At 45.6% G+C, this 18,802-nt stretch overlaps 1 protein-coding gene across 2 annotated transcripts in view; it reads left to right on the top strand.

The window, feature by feature from the left end:
* Window positions 1-1,100: 1,100 nt before the first annotated feature.
* PAG1 (phosphoprotein membrane anchor with glycosphingolipid microdomains 1) overlaps window positions 1,101-18,802 on the top strand; it is a 165,286-nt gene continuing 147,584 nt past the window's right edge. For both annotated transcript variants that reach the window (XM_083187326.1, XM_083187325.1), the window contains exon 1: window positions 1,101-1,351. The gene's annotated coding sequence lies outside the window, so the exon portion shown is untranslated. The remainder of the gene's footprint in view (window positions 1,352-18,802) is intronic.

Raw genomic sequence — 18,802 nt, 5'->3', positions numbered from 1 at the left:
CCAACTTCTGTCTGGATGAAGCGCGAGCATCCGAAAAGGGGGCGGGGTGTATGCAAATGAGGGTGCGGCTTATGCTAATTAGCCGCGACCTCATTTTCATACGAGAATAGCCGCTGTGCGCATGCGCATAGCGTCTATTCTACTAGATTGGGGGGTCTCCCAACTGCCACCCCCCGCAGCGGGACAATGCCTGCCACGGGTGGGACAGCGGGACAGGACCCGAAAATCAGGACTGTCCCGCTGTAATCGTGACAGTTGGGAGGTATGTAGGAGTGTTCCCCAGTGATTTAAGCCCTGTCATAATCGTGCGACCAGCTGATTACCTCTGCGGCAGCCGGCAGAGGTTCCCTTTCATCAGCGACCATCTCTGGTCGCTGATGAAAAGGAGAAACTGAGCAATATATTACTCAGCCATATATTGCTAGCCATATATGGCTGAGCAATATATCTCCGACCGTGTGTACGGGGCTATAGGGAAATTGCAGAGGATTGCTTGTGTGATCCTTGCTGAATTAGGCTCTGTGTTAGAAGTTGTGTAGCTGCAGTAACCACTGTGTATGCACCCAGCCTGCACCTGTGCTGCCTGCAATGCCTACCACCACACCTCCTGTCTGTTTCATTGCTGACCTCTATTTAATTGCTCAGCTGGTCTGGGAATCCAAATTGCACAGACAACCAGCATAAACCTAAATGTAGTACATATACTGTACACACAGAGACTGCTTATTCCAGTTATGCATAATAACCTGTAAACCTACAAAATAAATCATGCATTTCATTAAAAACATTTATTTTCACGATTTCCATTGATATAAAACGTTGCTATAGTGCAACCAAACGCGATAAATACTTAATCTATAATATGTGCCAAATATAGGAAACAAGTGTTATATATATGACACTATTCTAGCGCTACATAAAATCTGCATTGCCATTATATATTATTAGTAACACAGATGCCACATATGTGCTTAAGCAGAGGTGCCAGACAGACAGCTCTCGGAGAGGTCACGCATGGAACAAGTGGGAGTGGTAGATGAGGAGCTCTGCAATTAGTCAGGCCCCTCCCCCTCATGAATATGCATGACGTGGGAGCTGCCCGGCCTGGGAGCTGGGAGGGGGATGCCAGTGTTTGCAATGCATGCTGCTGCTGCCGCAGATACTGTAGTAGCGGCTAGCGGGAGCGGAGACGGCAGAGAGGTGCTGATGGACAGGGGCTGTACTGGGCACATGTGCTGCAGGCTGTGCTAGTGCAGTGGGGGCAGCTACCCTGTGCTGTAGGAGGGGGCTGATATCCCAATCTGCTGCGGGTGGATGCTGTGCATGGACCGAGCCTGGAGTACACTGACCGGTGAGATCCTCCTCCTATGTACATAAAGGCTGCACATAGATAGGGCACTGCAGACTTCTGCTCTCTAGGAATGCTGCTAGGGCCAGCACATTGGGCTAGGTGCTAGGTAATGGCTGTGCATGTAATTCTCTATACTGGTTGTGTGTTCCATAGAGTACTGTGGTACTAGCTGTGGTATTTCAGAGCTGCAGATTAGCCAATAACATACCTGGGCTCATTGTTATATAGCATTTTATTGTTATTGGCTTAATACTTCTCCCATCCCATGTGTGTACTAGTCATCTGTTACCATATATACTAAGCAGCATATATGGATGTTCCTTAATACAGGTATCAGTACCACTGAGCAATGGGAAAGGCACATAGAACCTCTATACTGTATCTGATTCTGCAGAAGGCTATTTATACAGTTATGATGTTCATTATAGGTGTTACTGGTCCTTTAACTATATACCGTACAGTGCGAATTGTGACAGATATGTTTTATTTATTTTTGTCCCTGAATGTATAATGACATTTGAGTTTTTTGCAGTCTGATGTGTTTCTTTATTTGTACTATGTATTTAGTCCATGCAACATGAGAATCCCACTGAATGGATAGTGCTTCAAACAGATGTAGTGTTGGTATTGTCAGCACACACTGAGGGGAGGACAGATGGAAAATAGTTTGGTATTAATGACTCACTCCCAGCACAGTCCATGTGCCCGATATAACACATTTGGTATACTATGTATGTCTATAAACCATGACTTTTAAAGTTAAACTATCTCGGGAGTGGAATTACGCCATTAAATCCCTGGGACCTGGGTTAGATCTTTGTGAATCTGACTGCAGACTTTTATGTGAAAGACTAGGTATCCTTGCCAGGCTTAGTAGCTTGTTAATTCAGTTTTACAAAAAGATTGCAGCATTTATTGCAGTAAAATGCAGACATTAATAAATCTCAAAGGTGAACGCTACAAAATTAGGGGACTATGTAAAAACCGGACCCGGACTGCACATCCCAGTGTCCCATCCGGGGGGTGTCTTTTCCTTACACCAGGGACATGGCTAAGGGGAGATTACAGCCTCCCTGTGTGGTCCGGTCCATTCCGGTTTTTGCTACATGCCCTGACCATACAGGGAGGCTTTATTCTCTCCCTGGTGACAGCTGACAAGCCCCCCGGACAGGACACCCCCCAGACTGGACGCTACAAGCTCCGGAATGCAGAGTTTGATGTCCGACGGTCCGCGGTTTTGTCCTGGTCTGGTTTTTACCCATACCCCAAAATTAGTTTTCATTTTATTCTTTCCACCCATTATGCTAGTTAAGTATTCCCGCATCCTGGTTTTATTTTAAATACAGTATATATTCATGTCAAGCTATTCATACTGTTATCTATCTATTATCTGTGTGTCCGAAACACTTCCATCTATAGGCAGCGAGTAAAATGAGATCTTTCTGTCACAAAGGTAACTAGCTTTCGAAGCTTTTGTTCCGAGCGGGCTTATTAGTATATCTATCCTATATGTCTTCTTTCCGTTAGCCGTCCATCACCTAAACAATCCAATCAAAGCAAATGCAATCCCAATATCAACAGCCAAACAACGTGACCCTACTTGGCGACCTGACCACCATAGTCGTAGCTAGAAATGGAATGCATGTAATGTCTTCTCCTCCCCCCCCCCCCCCCCCCTCCTTACCCCTGGTTGATGCTGCACTGTAATCCACAAAAAAATCCTAGTGTGCGCAAGCATACATGGCCAATAAAGTTGATTCTATTCTAATCTATCTATATCTCACAAACCGTTCAGTAGTCCTACTGGGAGAAAAAAAGGTTAAAGCGAAATGCAAATTTTGTCTATTTGTCTCATACCAAAAGGTAGCATAGCATTTTGCCAGGAGTATTGCAAGTAAAAACTGCAGTATAAAAGCAAAAATCACATGAAGGTGTTTTGGGTACTTGTTTCCTAGAACAACCACAATCGGTACTAATCGTGTACCTTAACTTAAGGTACACGATTAACGCAATGGACCCGATTTCCTTTGAAATCAGGTCCATTTTGCCGTCAAAGGCAAAATCGGGTCCATCGCGTCGGTCGCGTGCATTAACATGGCACGCGACGCGACCGACCCGATTTTGCCATAGGGTTCAATGTTAAAATATTTTTAAAATTGTAATCGCGTTCATCGCGTCGGTCTTGTGCCATGGCACAAGATGCGATGGATGTGATTAAGCACATTTTACATAGCAAAAAATGGGAAATGGGCCATTTCTCATTGTATATGCCCCCCCCCCCCATTGTGAACGTCACCCCACGATTGACACCAACCCGAAGTGTGGCAAGCGTAGCGAGCCCGCGAGGGGCGGCGGTACGAGTCCTCCAACCTTTTCATACCCCCACTATACACGTCGGCGTGGAGTTGAGAATATAAAGTGTGGCGAGCGCAGCGAGCCACCGAGCCCGAAGCGTGGCGAGCGGACGCGTATACCTGTGAAGTTATGCACGTCCCCTTGCGGGGCTCACTGCGCTCGCCACACTTTATATTCTCAACTCCACGCCGATGTGGATAGTAGGGGTATGAAAAGGTCGGAGGTCGCGTACCGCCGCCCCTCGCGGGCTCGCTACGCTCGCCACACTTTGGGTTGGCGTCAATAGTGGGGTTAAAATTGGGGTGTTGGGACAATTTTACATTGAATCCAATGTAAAATAGGGTCCCAGGGACCCTATTCACATTTCAATCAATGTAAAAATCGGGTCCATCGCGTGCGATTTGGTCGCATGCGATGCGACCGACGCGATTTTTCCGACCCGATCAATATCGGTGTGGCCGTTCTAGGAAACCAGTCCTGTGTTTTGTTTTGTTGTGTTTGTAGGCCATTATTGTCTTTTTCTCTTTATATTACATGAGTTTTTACTGGATTATCTGCTAAAAGGCTTAGATTACGGATTGATATTAAACCACTATGCTTCAGTCAAACCCTCTTTTGTAAATTGTCTGCGTTGGCCACAGGCTTATGTTCCATTGCTTACAGCAGGCTTGGGAAGGAATTGTTTGGAAAAATGAGAGGGGATTACGCATTTTACGCTACGCACTGTCATTTGAAATGTATGGCATTCAAAATATATTTAGAAATTTGGAATAATGGAAGTACTGAATTTCTAAAGGCTGTCTAAAAATGTCTGCCCATTGGTGCTGAATAGACACTTTGATGTATAATTTACATAGTTAATTTTCTATTGTGCATATTTCAAAACCACTTACAAGAAAATATAATTGTCTACTGGTTCTTGTGACCTCCACTTGTGGTCATAGTTGGCAAGTTTACTTTGTTTATTTGTTTATTGGAGGTTGAGATCCTGGTCCTGTGTTTTGCCTTCTCACCAGTATCTAAACCCACTGGTAATTAAATTAATTATAACTATTCAGATTAATTGTACCTCAAGAATGGCATTAATGCTCTGTGCTAATGTGCAGTAATGTTATGAAACATTCAAGGTAATTATCAACGTTCCATGCCACAGGGTGGATAAGTGGAAGTAATGGCTTTCTGTTTTAAGATATGTGGCATATTGAAATGAAGTTTTGGGTGGGTCTTTTTTCCCTCTCTAATTGAAATCTATTAGTGTAACTTGTTTTGGGGTTTCAGTTATCAGAGAAGATATTAAAACATACAGTAGAAACAGGTTTGTAAAAGGTTGGCCTGTATTTCCCTAGTATTGATCCATATTTACTTAACCCCTTGGGTGGTATGCCCGGAAATTTTCCGTGCTCAACTGCGCTGCCGCAGCGGGCTGTCCCAAAAAATTTCCAGGCGTGCACCACCTCTAGAGCCCCCCCATCACCTCAGATTCGGCGATCGTACGCTGGAGCTCCTCCTCGCTTCCGCAGCCGCCATTCACAGCAGTGATGGAGGCGGCAGGCTCGGGAATGTTCGGGGGGACTCTGGAGCGCTCAGGAGTTCAGGTGCCCGAGTCCTCCCGAGCTGCCGCGAACATCCCCTCCCCCGCCGCCTGTGGTCACTGCTGTGATTGACGGCTGAGGCAACGGCAGGGGAGCTCCGGCGTACAAACGCCAGAGTAGAGGTGAGAGGGGGCCACTACGATCTGTGGTGGGTTTTGCAGGGGTAGGACAAACTTGCCCCAGCAAAACCCACAACTCAAGGGGTTAAGGGTGGACATACATACATACATACATACATACATACATACATACATACATACATACATAATATTGTGCGCTTGGCACACTATTATTCCCCCTCTACATTCGCTGGGATGATAACGTATTAACAAGTCCTTTTCTGGGGAAAAAAAGTAAAACTTGTGTCCACCTTTCACTTGTCGACCTAATGCATGTAGACCTTTTTCATGTATCGACCTTTTGACAGTCAAACTAATGGCCATATCCCATGAAAGTCTATACAAGCTGATCCAGGGCTGTGTTAAGGCGGCACATGCGGTACCCTGCGATCTCATCCGGCAGCTGCTGGGAGGCAGGAGCGCATAAGATGTATTGTATGCAATAGGACTGCATACAATATATCTCGTGTGTTCCTAACAGGGGCTACGGGCTGCGATAAATATTCATGGCAGTCCATAGTATCTGTGGTGCAAAGTGCCCGGGAACGCGCTTCTCATCACAATCGCAGGTAAATGACATGCGATGTGTCACTGCTTGTGTGATCCGTCGCAGCAATGCATTGGAATTGCATAAAAAGTGGCCATTTCACACTAGTGCATGGGGGCCTTTACAGTATTGTAGTTCAGTTATAGGGGAAGATAAATGAAGCTGTGATAAGAGTGGAGAGGTTGCCCATGGCAACCAATCAGCCTTGAGGTAGCATTTATCAAGTACTCTATAAATTGATAGGTATATACTGATTTGTTGCAATGTGAAGCTCCTCCAAACGTTCCCTTCTTCGATCTTATCACTTCTTAATACATCTACCCCATAGAGAGAAAGGGCCAGATTCTCTAAGCTTCAAAAGTGATAAAATGGAGAGTGATAAATAGTCAACCAATCTGCTCCTACCTGCCATGTCACAGGCTGTGTTTGAAAAATGTCAGGCAGGAGCTGATTGGCTGGCTGTTTATCACTCTCCATTTTATCACTTTTGACGCTTAGAGAATCTGGCCCAAAGAGAGGAGAGAGGTAACATGCAGACGGTTACAATATGGAAATGGCTATTTAATACAGTGGGGGCGATCTTATTACTTGGGATAGGTAACGGCACCTGATTTTGCATCCTTCGCACGCTGGTTTCAGCCGGAATTAGCTCAAAATTGCTTGCTAGCTTTGGGGCACGGAGCACTGCTGTGGACCCTGTGGAGTGCAGTGATGAATAGTAACAGGCATCTCTGAGTTTACAAATGTAGTAAGTTTTAACGTTGTGCTTATATCTGTAATGTGACACCGTGATGAAGATAATTGGGGTTATTCATACATGATCAATGCCCTGTGATCAGATAGCCGCCACCCTGCCAGAGCAAAAACCCGCCCTGTGCAAGGCTGCAAATGGCTTGCGAAAAAATCCATACGCAACTCTCACCATCAAATGATTTTGCCAGTCTGTTCATAACCCAGTACCTGCTGTACCTGTGCGATAGAGTCCGGCTGATCGGGCCCTGAGCTGACGTTACACCCCACCTGCATATTTCCTGACACTCCCAGATAACAGCTGGTTACCACCCCCCAAACGGCAGCTACCTGTCAGTCAAACAGCGGCCGGCGTGCGATAATAAAACTGCTGATATTTGTAGCTGTTGCATACTGTGATTCGTATGCGTGCGCAGTCATTTCATATTCGGTCCCTGTGCGAGTTTGTACAACAGCGATCAGGTCGGACTAACCCCCAATGCCTGGCTGGGGGAGTAATAATAGCCATGTAGCAATGTGAGGCATAGCAAGGTCTGCTTACAAACAAATCTTCCCTTGTTTTACTATGCGAAGCGGCTCTTTCCCTGGGCGGAAGGGCATACAGGGTAAACTGCATGTCCCTCCCATTATCTCTGATACTGTGTTGGCATAGTGTGCCCTTCCTGTGTTGTGTAGCAAGTGGGCATAAAACACAATGGGGCAGATGTATTAAGATAAAGTGAAATAAAGCAGCAGCCAATCAGCTCCCAACAGTCCTTCTCAAACACAGTTCATTGGTTGATGCTTTGGGTGGGATGTACTAAAGGGAAAATGCGGTAAAACAGGGGTTTTACCGCATTTTCCTATTTACCATTACCCGTCTGCCCCGTTTTCGCCTGGCAGGGTATCGCCGGGAGGACATCCGGCTGCAGGGGGGGAGGAGGAGACGCATGGGGACACTGGCAGCCGCCGGGATGTGACGGAGACCCCCGCAGACCACATCAAAGGTATCGCGGGGGTCCCCGTCACCGCACCCCGATGCTAGCCGCATATGTTAGTATATATGCGGCGGCTGTAAGGCGAAGGGCGGCGATGTATATTAATACATCCCATCCTTTATCTCCTTTCACTTAATCTCCAGTTTATCTCTTCTTCAGGCTTAATACATCTGCCCCCATAAGTGGTTCTTTTAGCAGGGCGCTGCTAGAGGGGCAGGCCGCATTTTGCCCTTTAAAAATCGGGCAGGGCGCAGCGCCCCACTAAAACAGCCTAGCGGGAACACTACTGTTTATAGAGACCACCTCAATTCACAGCCTGAATTTGATTGCCGAGTGGATCGTGCAGGTTTGATAACCAATTCGGATAGTTTCTACATCATCTTCAGGACGTGACTGATCATCGTTCGGTACCATACAGTGTGTTGAATGATATTTGCTCACACCAGTAGACTACTTTGTTTAATTCCTACATAAAATCTATTTGTTTGTTTTTTAAATTCATTCTTCTGTCTTGAGGAAGATTGTTATTCTGTAAATGTAGTTATTTGCATGCAGTTTTGTACATATTGTTTTCTTAATACAGTAAATCCATTCCATGCACAAATCTATCAGTATAATTTAATGTCTTCATCTCTCACTCTGTTAATGGCAGAAATATTGACGAGCGTCAATAAGCCAGAGGTGGTGATATTACAGGTTGGGATCAATATGCTTTGTTACTGCAGTGTTTTCCAGTGGAATTGCTCTTGTGTTAGTACTGAGCCGCTGCTGCTGTATGTAAGCATTGCTACAGCCATTTGGACGCTCGGCAACATTGCCTTTGCTCTCTTCTGTACCACACCCACCTGCCTATTATGGAGTAGATCGCTGAAGGTGTCCTGTGGTATCTGGCACCAAGGTGTTAGCAGCTGATCCTCAGTCCTGCATGGCTGTGAACTCTTGTTTCAGTGCATCCCATGGGGATGGGATTAAGATCTGGGGAATTTGGAGAAACCTTGAACTATTTGTCATGCTGAAGAGGATGTACTTGGTCTGCAACTGACTATTTGTCAAAGTAAAATCCACACAAGGTTACCTGACATAGGGCCTTAATCTGGTTCATTCCTTCTTAGATGGACAAAACCATGTGCACTGCAGGTGGGGCAGATGTAAAATGAGAGAATTAGATTTGTTATATAGTTATTTTGTTTCTGTGCAGGAAAAATACTGACTGCATTATTTTTACACTGCAATATAGGTCTCACTTTGAAGTAAAACCCCACCCAAATCTATCTCTCTCTGCACATGTTACATCTGCCCCACCTGCAGTGCACATGGTTTTGTTCATCTAAGAAGGAATTTGTCAGAAGGAATGAACCAAAAATAACCCCCATAGTCTCCCATCAGCCTGGCACACAGAAGGGGCCTGATTCAGACCTGATAGCAGGTTTGGGGTCAGTTGCCCGCTTAGCAGCGAGAGACAGCGATTTCAGCCAATCCACTTTTAACTGCCTTGTAATAAGTGGGTTTAAAAAATAAGTTAGGAGCTGGTTGGTACTGTGCCCACTTTAGCTCTCTCCAAGGCTTACAGTACATTACAAAGGTGTCATTTGTCACTGTGTAATCAATGATAACCAAGTTGGAATGTGACAAGCGCAAAAGTTGGAAATGGCCTCAGCAAAGGTATTTAATTCTCCATGAGTTACGGGCGTGATATTTGGGTGTATACATTGTGGTAAAATACGGTGTCCACATGGTTAGCGGTTACTGTATTTGAAAAAAAACACCAGTATTCATGCACATTTCTGTAGGGTGTGAGAAAATGGCGATGTTGGTTCCGAAGTTCTGCCACTGTGACCAACCCAGCAGCTTTACTACAGTACATTGCGGACACTTCCAGCGATTGTAATCGCAATCTATTTAGTACAAAGATGCATCTAATACAGGTTGAGTATCCCATATCCGAGTATCCGTTATCCGAATTATTCCGAAAACCATACATTCCAGAAAGTAAAAAAAAATATTTTTTTTGCTAAAAACTCACTGGGGACATTTGTAACAGCACTACTGGGGACATGATATGTAACTGGCACTATATATGTGCAAGAAAATGATTGCTTGGCATTCAAATTCAATATCTGAGATAGTACACACATTTTGTTTCATGTTTTGAAACCTTGTTTTTTGAACAAATAAAATATATTTGTGTGTATTTTATGTGTTTATACAGCATACATGCAAGATACTTCAAAATACATAATTGAAATATTAAAATATTCCGAAATACGGAATAATCCGTTATCCAAAATTCTCCTGGTCCCGAGCATTTTGGATACGGGATACTGTACTAGCACACAACAACAGCAACAAAAATAGCTTGTGCGACATAGCTCATGACTGATATGCACTAACATCAAAGGAGCAGCTGTACAATAATATGGGAAGCTCATTTCATACACTCCAGTCCTACTTTGTCACCATTGCTGTGACTAGCTTGCCAAATTGATACATGGTGGTCAGGAAACGCAAACATTTGCATGTTGCAATACTAAGCTTAAAGAGTACAATCTAAAAGACTAGTAAGGTCAGAGAGACCTCGCTACTGACATATAAGGATCTCCTATACCAGGGATGGGGAATCCTTAGCCCCCAGCTGTTGTTAAACAACACATCCAAGCATTCTCTGCAATAGTTTTAGAATGGCCAAATACCAGAACAGTAGCAGGGTATGCTGGGATGTGTAGTTCAACAACAGCTGGGATCCCTGTCCTATACTTCAGCAGTCAAGTTTGAGAGAACACTGTTCTGGTTGTGGCAGCTTTATTAAAAAAATAATAATAATAATCCCCCCACTGGGCACTCAAAACATGACACGGGCCAGTACTCCAGCTCAGACGGATTCACCCTATTTGGTGCTCATTAGTGTGTTTTTAATAGTGGCACCTCTGATAGGAACTGAAGAGAACTGTAGTTCTACATTCAATCTTAACCCCCTAGGCTTTTCTACCCAATTACCGACACTCTACGCCGCTTACTGAAACATTTATTCTCCTTCTAGACCCAAACAACTCTGAGCCACAGACATTCCTGGATGTAGCCCACTTAGCATTCTTTGCTATGTAAACGCCATGCATATACTCCTGTTTTCCCATAAACCTCTGCTAATAGCCTAGTGCTGTATAAATAGCTTTTTTTGCTCCTAGTGGTACAGTGCTGCGGATTATATTGGTCCTATATAAATAAATGTTACAATTATTATAATTTTGATTTACGCATCCACATGTCTGAGTTTCACCTGTTACAGCTGCAGATCAGCATGGCAGCCTCTGGCCCTTCTGCTGAAGGGATATTTGTATCCCCAGAGATGCCTCATTATTCTATGCGAGTCTGATTTCCCCTGATGCATGCTGGGACTGACCACTGCCACTAGATTGCATGTCTGCCTAAAGTATTATTCATCCGTGCTGGCTGTATTAGAGATGACAGAGCTCGTTCAGTAGTCACCGATATTGGATGATTTGAGTGGAATTAGAAGGGGTTACTGACAGCAATTTTCAACTGGGTTTTAATCCATTCTATGAAATAAAGGATTATGGCGTGCTGCTAAAACACATTAGATAGGACTCTGTATTTAATGCTTTGGTTGGGGTTTAATGGAGCATGGAATGCCTTGTATTTCTATAGCTACATAGACCACACTGAGACATTGAGTAATGGTGAGAAGGTAGCTTTCCTCCCTTCCAGCCTATGTACATCCAATCGCATTAATCCTTTGTTACTGTGTTCTGTTGTAGAATTATGGTCTATCCGTTCTAGAATCCGTTGCTGGTTTATATTGAAATCAAAGTAAATATTAGGCAAATTTACTGAAGATGGGATGTTGCCCATAACAACCAGATTCTATCTTATCAAGAAGGTGCTAATAAAATAAGCTGTAGAATCTGGTTGCTATGGGCAACTTACCATCTTCAATAGAACTCCCATCTTGGTAAATTTACCCTACAATCGGTGATACCTGGTCCCTGCCGCAGCCAATATCCGTGTCGGTGGGGATTGGCGAGTGTATGGGGCTTTTCAATGCTTCTGGCCAATAGGCGCCCACTGGAGAAATAATATACCCAGAATATGGCTTTAATGAAACCGATACTGTTAGCGATCCTTTAACCCCATGGCATTAATATTGATGTGTTTTTGCAGATAGATGTGGCAGCTTTGTTTATAGAGATGTGCTTTTTTATTTATTTTTTAATGTATTAATTTTTAAGGGGTCACTTGGCTTCCGCCCTACCGGGTGTAAGCTCAGTGACTGTAAAACATGAACTCTACGTTATACAATAAATATAAAATTGGCCAGTGAACTGACACTGTAGGACAGGTGTGGATTATTGGGTGGACAATGGTTAGGTCAACAGTCAGTAGGTTGACCACTATTGGTCAACAGGCGAAAGCAGGGGCGTAACTATGAATTGGGCGCCCCCCCCCCACCATTAATGGGGGGGCGCCCCCTTCCCCCCCCCCCTCCGCAGCACCCCCCCTCCCCCATCCCCTACCCGCAGCCTTACCTGTCTTGCTGCCGCTGGTCCTAGCTCCCTTGCTGGCTTCATTCTTCTGCTATGGAGACGGACCAACACAAAATGTCCGCCCCCATACAGCAGACAGTTTCAGAGAACTGTCTGCTATATGGGGCGGACATTTTATTGTGGTCCGTCTCACTAGCAGAAGAACTGAAGACAGGTAAGGCTGTGGGCGGCGGATTGGCGGGCGATGGGCGGGCGGCAAGCGGTGGATGGGCGGACGGGAGGGTGCTAACTATAGCAACGCAGCCCTCCGGCGCCCCCACATGCACAGCGCCCCCCGCGACTGCTGGGGGCTGCGGTGCTTTAGTTACGCCACTGGGCGAAAGGCAGACACATGAAAAAGATGGACGAAAGGTCAACACAGGAAAAGGATGACACAATTTTTTCAAGGTTTTTGGTGTCTGTCAACACACTTGGCACACTATATTCTCCCTCTAAGCCGGTTTACTAAAAATGAAAAACTCATGTCAACCTATTGCCCGTCAACCGATAGTGGTTGACCTAGAGACTGTTGCCCTATCAACCGGATACTATATAGGACTTAGAGTAGAGACAAGTGTTTGGGACTAATGGTCTATTGGCAGGCAAGTGGATGCGAGTCAAAGAGGAGGAGGTCTGCTCAGCAATCAATGCGGACAATTTAGTAGGCACATGGGACTTTAATTCAAATAAACCCCATGACGCCCACTATTTCACACACGAATGCACATGCTTAGCCATGTTAAGCAGCTTGTTATTTTCCATGTGCCCAGTATTTGGGACCATCTCCAAAATCCTTCTTAACCTAAGCTTCTGTTTACACACAAGAATGGTTCTAGCAGAAATCTATGGTGAATGCAGCCTTGTGGCTATTGGTGGAAATAAACTGAATAGCTCCCGTGTAATTAGCCAAGGAGCTAAGCGGCAGATGTATTAGGCCTGGAGAAGAGTGAAAATCAAAGGTAATAAAGCAGCAGCGGGACAGCTCCTAACTGTCATTTACCACACCCAGTCTGTAAGGTGGCAGTTAGTAGCTGATTGGCTGGTGAGTTCTCGCCTTCAATTTTCTCTCTTCAGGCTTAATGCATCTGCCCCTAAACCAGGGATGGGGAACCTTCAGCCCTCCAGCTGTTGTGGAACTGCACATCCCATCAAGCCTTGTTACAGTTTTGCTATGTGGCCATGTTACAACTGTTGCAGGGCATGCTGGAAAGTGTAGTTCAGCAACAGCTGAAGGGCTGAAGGTTACCCATCCATGCCCCAATTGAATATCCCCAATGAATTGCCCCAATGAGCCTGTACCCAATGAAGAGCGAGCGTGAGTCAAAATTGAATTGCCCCAATGAGCCTGTACCCAATGAAGAGCGAGCGTGAGTCAAAATTTATGAAAGGCTCTAGGAGACAAGGGAACACTGGAAGAAAGGATTGTGCTTGGGAAGACTGAGGACAGAGGGACCCCTGCACATAACCATTTACATACTAAGGGCAAGATGTACTAAGCCTTGAAAAGTGATAAAATGGAGAGTGATAAACAACCAGTCATTTCCTATCTGTCATTTTTCAAACACAGCCTGTGACATGGTAGTTATGGAAATGACAATACTACTTTTTTCTGAGTATGAATAGAATTGCGTGCTACTAAAAATGAATCCAGTTTCTATTCATGAACCCTTATCGCAGGCAAAAGCAGGGAATTGAATTTGCTCCTTCGCCTGGTGCCTTTGGAAGTGATTTGTACTTTTTTTTTTTTTTTGTGATACTGGAATAAAATAAATGAAATGATAACCTTGTAGCTCAGACTGCAGGTACAACATTTAACTTAGGAGATGAAGCGTTGCCCACATATTTGTAATACAGCATTGTTCTACCACGGCTGATTTGCGTAATGGTATTTTATACGAACAGAGCGGAAACGTCCTGGTGTAATGTAGTATAAAACAATTGGATATTAAAAAGTTTCATATATCTTTTGGGCTGCTGAGTTCATGGTTTCAGAATTTTTCGGGAATGTTTCCTGTGATCAGACATTACAGATTAGTGGAACACACTGGAGTTCTATTTCAGATATGGGGGTAAATTTAATAGGATGAGCGATTTAGAAAGTGAGAGATACGGTAAGAAAAAGGCAGGTTTTTTTTTTTTTTGGTACTTGTGTATTATAGCGGCGCTCCCGATGTTGGTCGTACGATGTTTTTATCGCATGCGATGCGACTCGACGCGATTTTACACCAGTTATCGATTAAAAATTGTACAAGCACCCTAATGGGTGATTTTAAGCACCCTAATGGGTGCTTACAATGTAAAATGCACCCCCACACCACCCCCCACTATAAACGTGAACCCGAAGCGTGGCGAGCGCAGCAAGCCCGCGTGGGGCGGCGGTACGCGTCCTACGACCTTTTCATACCCCCACTATCCACGTCGGCGTGGAGTTGATTTTATATAGTGTGGCGAGCGCAGCGCATAACTTGTTTTGCTATTTTATTCTATAGTTGGAATGGGAACAATTCAAACCACAATTTTTAGAAGGCTGTCAGTGACCATAAGGAAAGTATAAGGAAGGTTTTTAAAAGGTGGTGAATGGATGAATTTTGTACTTTTGTGCAGATTTTTTTCATCAAATGAATTTTGAGCTACAAAAATACCTTTTTGATTATTTTATTCAAGCTGTGTGGTGTTCTCTGGACCGGGTGTGAGAACCACTGGATTATTGGTATACATTTACAAGCAGTATGGACCCGTAGGTGTTAAGTGGACGGCACTGGATATTCCTGGGACCAATCCTGGTACAGTATGTTTATCAAATGATTTTAAAGAGAAACTTTTGATACAAAAACTCTTATGTTCTCTTTCTTGGTAAGGTGAAGGTGTCCATTCAGTAGGTTTCAACAGATCTGGAGTGCTGTCATAGAGCAAAATAACCCTTTTAATAATCTATGTGGAGGAGAGCTGGTTATACTGCTATGGTTCATGTTTTAGGTGATATGGCAGATGGATCATTTTGTGGTAGTGTCAGATTAGGTTTTTTTTTAAATTCCCAGCTGTGACTCTCTAGTGGGCCAGTGGTGGAAGCTTGATCATGGAAATGAGGTGGTTTCCAATAATTCCTGAGCATGAGATTTATGAATAAAACTGATATTACTGGTATCGGGCTGGTAATAATCTGAGTCAGATATTAAACTGGCACCCATGAGACTTATTCCCTAAAGACAAGTCTAAAGCAACAAGTGCTGATGAAGTCCATGTCGAGCTGACCAATACTGCCTGGTGAAGCAGGAATATGCTGAGGATAGCAGACCGTGGTAAACTACGGCGAGTAGTAACCGGACGTATTGCACCCAGGGATGCGGTGCTGTGAAGCGATGTTGTTCAAGGCACTTGCAACCTGATTGAGCTTCCCTTTTAACCTCAGTGGTCGGCTGTGATTGGAAAGCAGATTCAGCTGACCCCTGAGGAGGCTGTGGTTGGAGAATCAGAAATCAGCTGATCAAAGGTGTCATGGTGGCATAGAGTCTCCAGAGATGGTGGCAGAACATTGGGGTCAAAATGGAACAAGGTACACTGTGGACAGCAATGGACCATGGAAGACTAACACAACTGGCCAGGCAGGCTATTGCCATTTATACTTTGGATTATAAATATTGCTTCTGTATTTGAGATGGTTAAGAACCCCTACTGCCCTAGAATAAAACTGATCTCCTGGGGTAGAGCCTGTTACCAGTTAATGGTTGAGATGCAGTATGTGACAGGGATGTGGCGGTTTACATATATCATAGTATTGATCTAACATGTCTCCTGTCTAGCTAATGTGATTCATGGTATCATGGCTGCTTATTTATTGAACTAGAAAAAAAAACAGATGGCCTTTGAACTGAACATTAATGGTGGCATGAACAATGCAGGGTTCACAGTGGCATTAACCCTTTGAGTGATGGGTATTGCCAGGACAAACCTACCAGGGAAGGTTAGTCCTGCCCCAGAAAAACATACTACATAGCTGTGGGTCTCTCCCCGGCCCCCGCCCTCATCTCCGCTCCGGCAATCGTACGCCGGAGCTCCCAGGCCCTGCCGCTGCCCCAGCCGCCATTCACAACAGGTGGCAGACTCGGGGATGTTTGGGGCGGCTCAGCAGGACTCCGGCACCTGAACTCCTGAGTCCGCCCGAGCCGTGCCGAACATCTCCGAGCCTGCTGCCTGCTCACTGCAACTAATGGCGGTGGGGGCGGTGGCAGGGGAGCTCTGGCGTATGATCGCCGGAGAGGTGAGGGGGGAGGGGAGAGGAGGTGGGGGGTGCCTGGACAGGTGATGCGCCAGTGGTGCACAGCTGCAGGCACCACTGGCACACACCTTCTTATTGGTGGTATGCCTGGAAATTTTCACGGCAGCACAGCTGAGCCCTTAAAATTTTAAGGCAGTTAGGTTCAAGGTGGGGAACGAACCCATGACCTCAGCGCTGTGAGGCAGTAATGCTAACCTTAACACCCTCCGTACTGCCCTGTTTAGCCGATTTTTTATTTATTTATTTTTTTGGTACTCTTTACCTAGAACGGCGCCCGTCGCGGGCATCGCGGGTACATTTATGCCTGCCCGCGACGCGACCGACGCGATGCCCGCGATTTTCCCATTGAAAACCATGTTAAACTTGAAAAATCGCGTCGGTCGCGTCGCGGCCGTCCATAAACATACCCGCGATGCCCGCGACGCGATGCTCCCGATTTCCCATAGAGAACAATGTTAAAAGCCGCGATGGACCCGATTTTAGTGTTAAATGCCTCAATCCACCCGATTTGGCCATAGGAATCAATGTTAAATGGGCTACAGAGCCCATTAACCCTGAAATGTCCCCCCAAATTTTTAACGCCACCCCACGATCCACGCCAACCCGAAGCGTGGCGAGCGCAGCGAGCCCGCGAGGGGCGGCGGTACGCGTCCTACGACCTTTTCATTCCCCTACTATCCACGTCGGCGTGGAGTTGAGAATAGAAGAGTGTGGCGAGCGCAGCGAGCCACCGAGCCCGAAGCGTGGCGAGCGCAGCGAGCCCCGCGAGGGGACGCGGATACCTTCACAGGTAAGCGCGTCCCCTCGCGGGCTTCACAGGTGTCCGTGGCCACGCGGACACCTGTGAAGCCCGCGAGGGGACGCGCTTACCTGTGAAGGTATCCGCGTCCCCTCGCGGGGCTCGCTGCGCTCGCCACGCTTCGGGCTCGGTGGCTCGCTGCGCTCGCCACACTATTCTATTCTCAACTCCACGCCGACGTGGATAGTAGGGGAATGAAAAGGTCGTAGGACGCGTACCGCCGCCCCTCGCGGGTTCGCTGCGCTCGCCACGCTTCGGGTTGGCGTGGATCGTGGGGTGGCGTACAAAAATTGGGGGGACATTTAAGGGTTAATTGGGGCTATTTGGGCTCTGTAGCCCATTTAACATTGATTCCTATGGGAAAATCGCGGGCATTGAGGCATTTAACGCTAAAATCGCGGTCAATCAGGCTTTTTAACATTGTTCTCTATGGGAAAATCGCGGTAATCGCGGGTACCCGATTTTGATGTACCCGCGATTTACCCGCGATTTACCCGCGATGCCCGCGATTACCGCGATTTTACCCGCGATGCCCGCGATTTCAATCGTGGGCGCCGTTCTAGGTAAAGAGTACCATTTTTTTTAATTCTTTTTTTTTTTTAGGGGGAAATATACTGCCCTGTTTAGCCGATTTTTTATTTATTTATTTTTTTTAATTCTTTTTTTTTTTTAGGGGGAAATATACTATTTGGCCGATCCCAGTAAGACCGGGATCTGTCATATGAGACCCGAAAATATGAATGAAAAATGTACTAAGCTGTCATATATTTTTCTCATTTTTATTTTTCGATGTCGTAGCCATACCCATAATATGTCATATACATATTTGGCGGCCATATATACTTCGCCAAATACGTATGGAGTGGCAGCATTGGGATCCGTGCAATGCTGTCCAGTGTAAAATATTGAATGAATGAATAAATAAATACATTAAAAATGTAATTAAAATACATCGCTGCCTCTCGCTGCGCCACCGCAGCCATGCTAACGCATATGTACTAACATGTGCGACTAGCATTGCAATGCGGTGACTGAGGCCCCCCCGCAATACTTGTGGTGTGAGGGGGGTCACCGTCACATCCCTGGGCTTCAGGGGCTGTCCCCAGAGGAGATTCACAGACGACGGGACTGGGTCGGCGTCTGTGGTGGGCAGCATTAAGAAGACAATAAGCTTTTATAGTGTATCGCCACCCAAAGGAGGCGATACTCTGCCTGGCGAAGTTGCAACGGCCGGGTCTTGGTACATTTGAAAATGCAGTAAAACCCCGAAAACAGGGGTTTTACTGCATTTTTCCCTTAGTACATCCCGCCCAGAAACTGATAGAAGGTGATTGGTTGTTATGGGCACCTACTCCATGTTGTGCCTAATGGAGTAGGTATGCATTTAGGCTGATGATGGACGGAACATGATCATTCCGTCCTTCATAAAACTTGGTCTAATGTGTGCACAGAATCTTTGCTCAAGGGTGTCAGAAAGAATGGCTATTGCTCCAGTATG

This window comes from Crinia signifera, chromosome 5 (genome assembly GCF_055691185.1).
Source record: "Crinia signifera chromosome 5, ASM5569118v1, whole genome shotgun sequence".
NCBI classification, from domain to species: Eukaryota; Metazoa; Chordata; class Amphibia; order Anura; family Myobatrachidae; genus Crinia; species Crinia signifera.
This window is presented reverse-complemented; position numbering and strand designations above follow the sequence as displayed.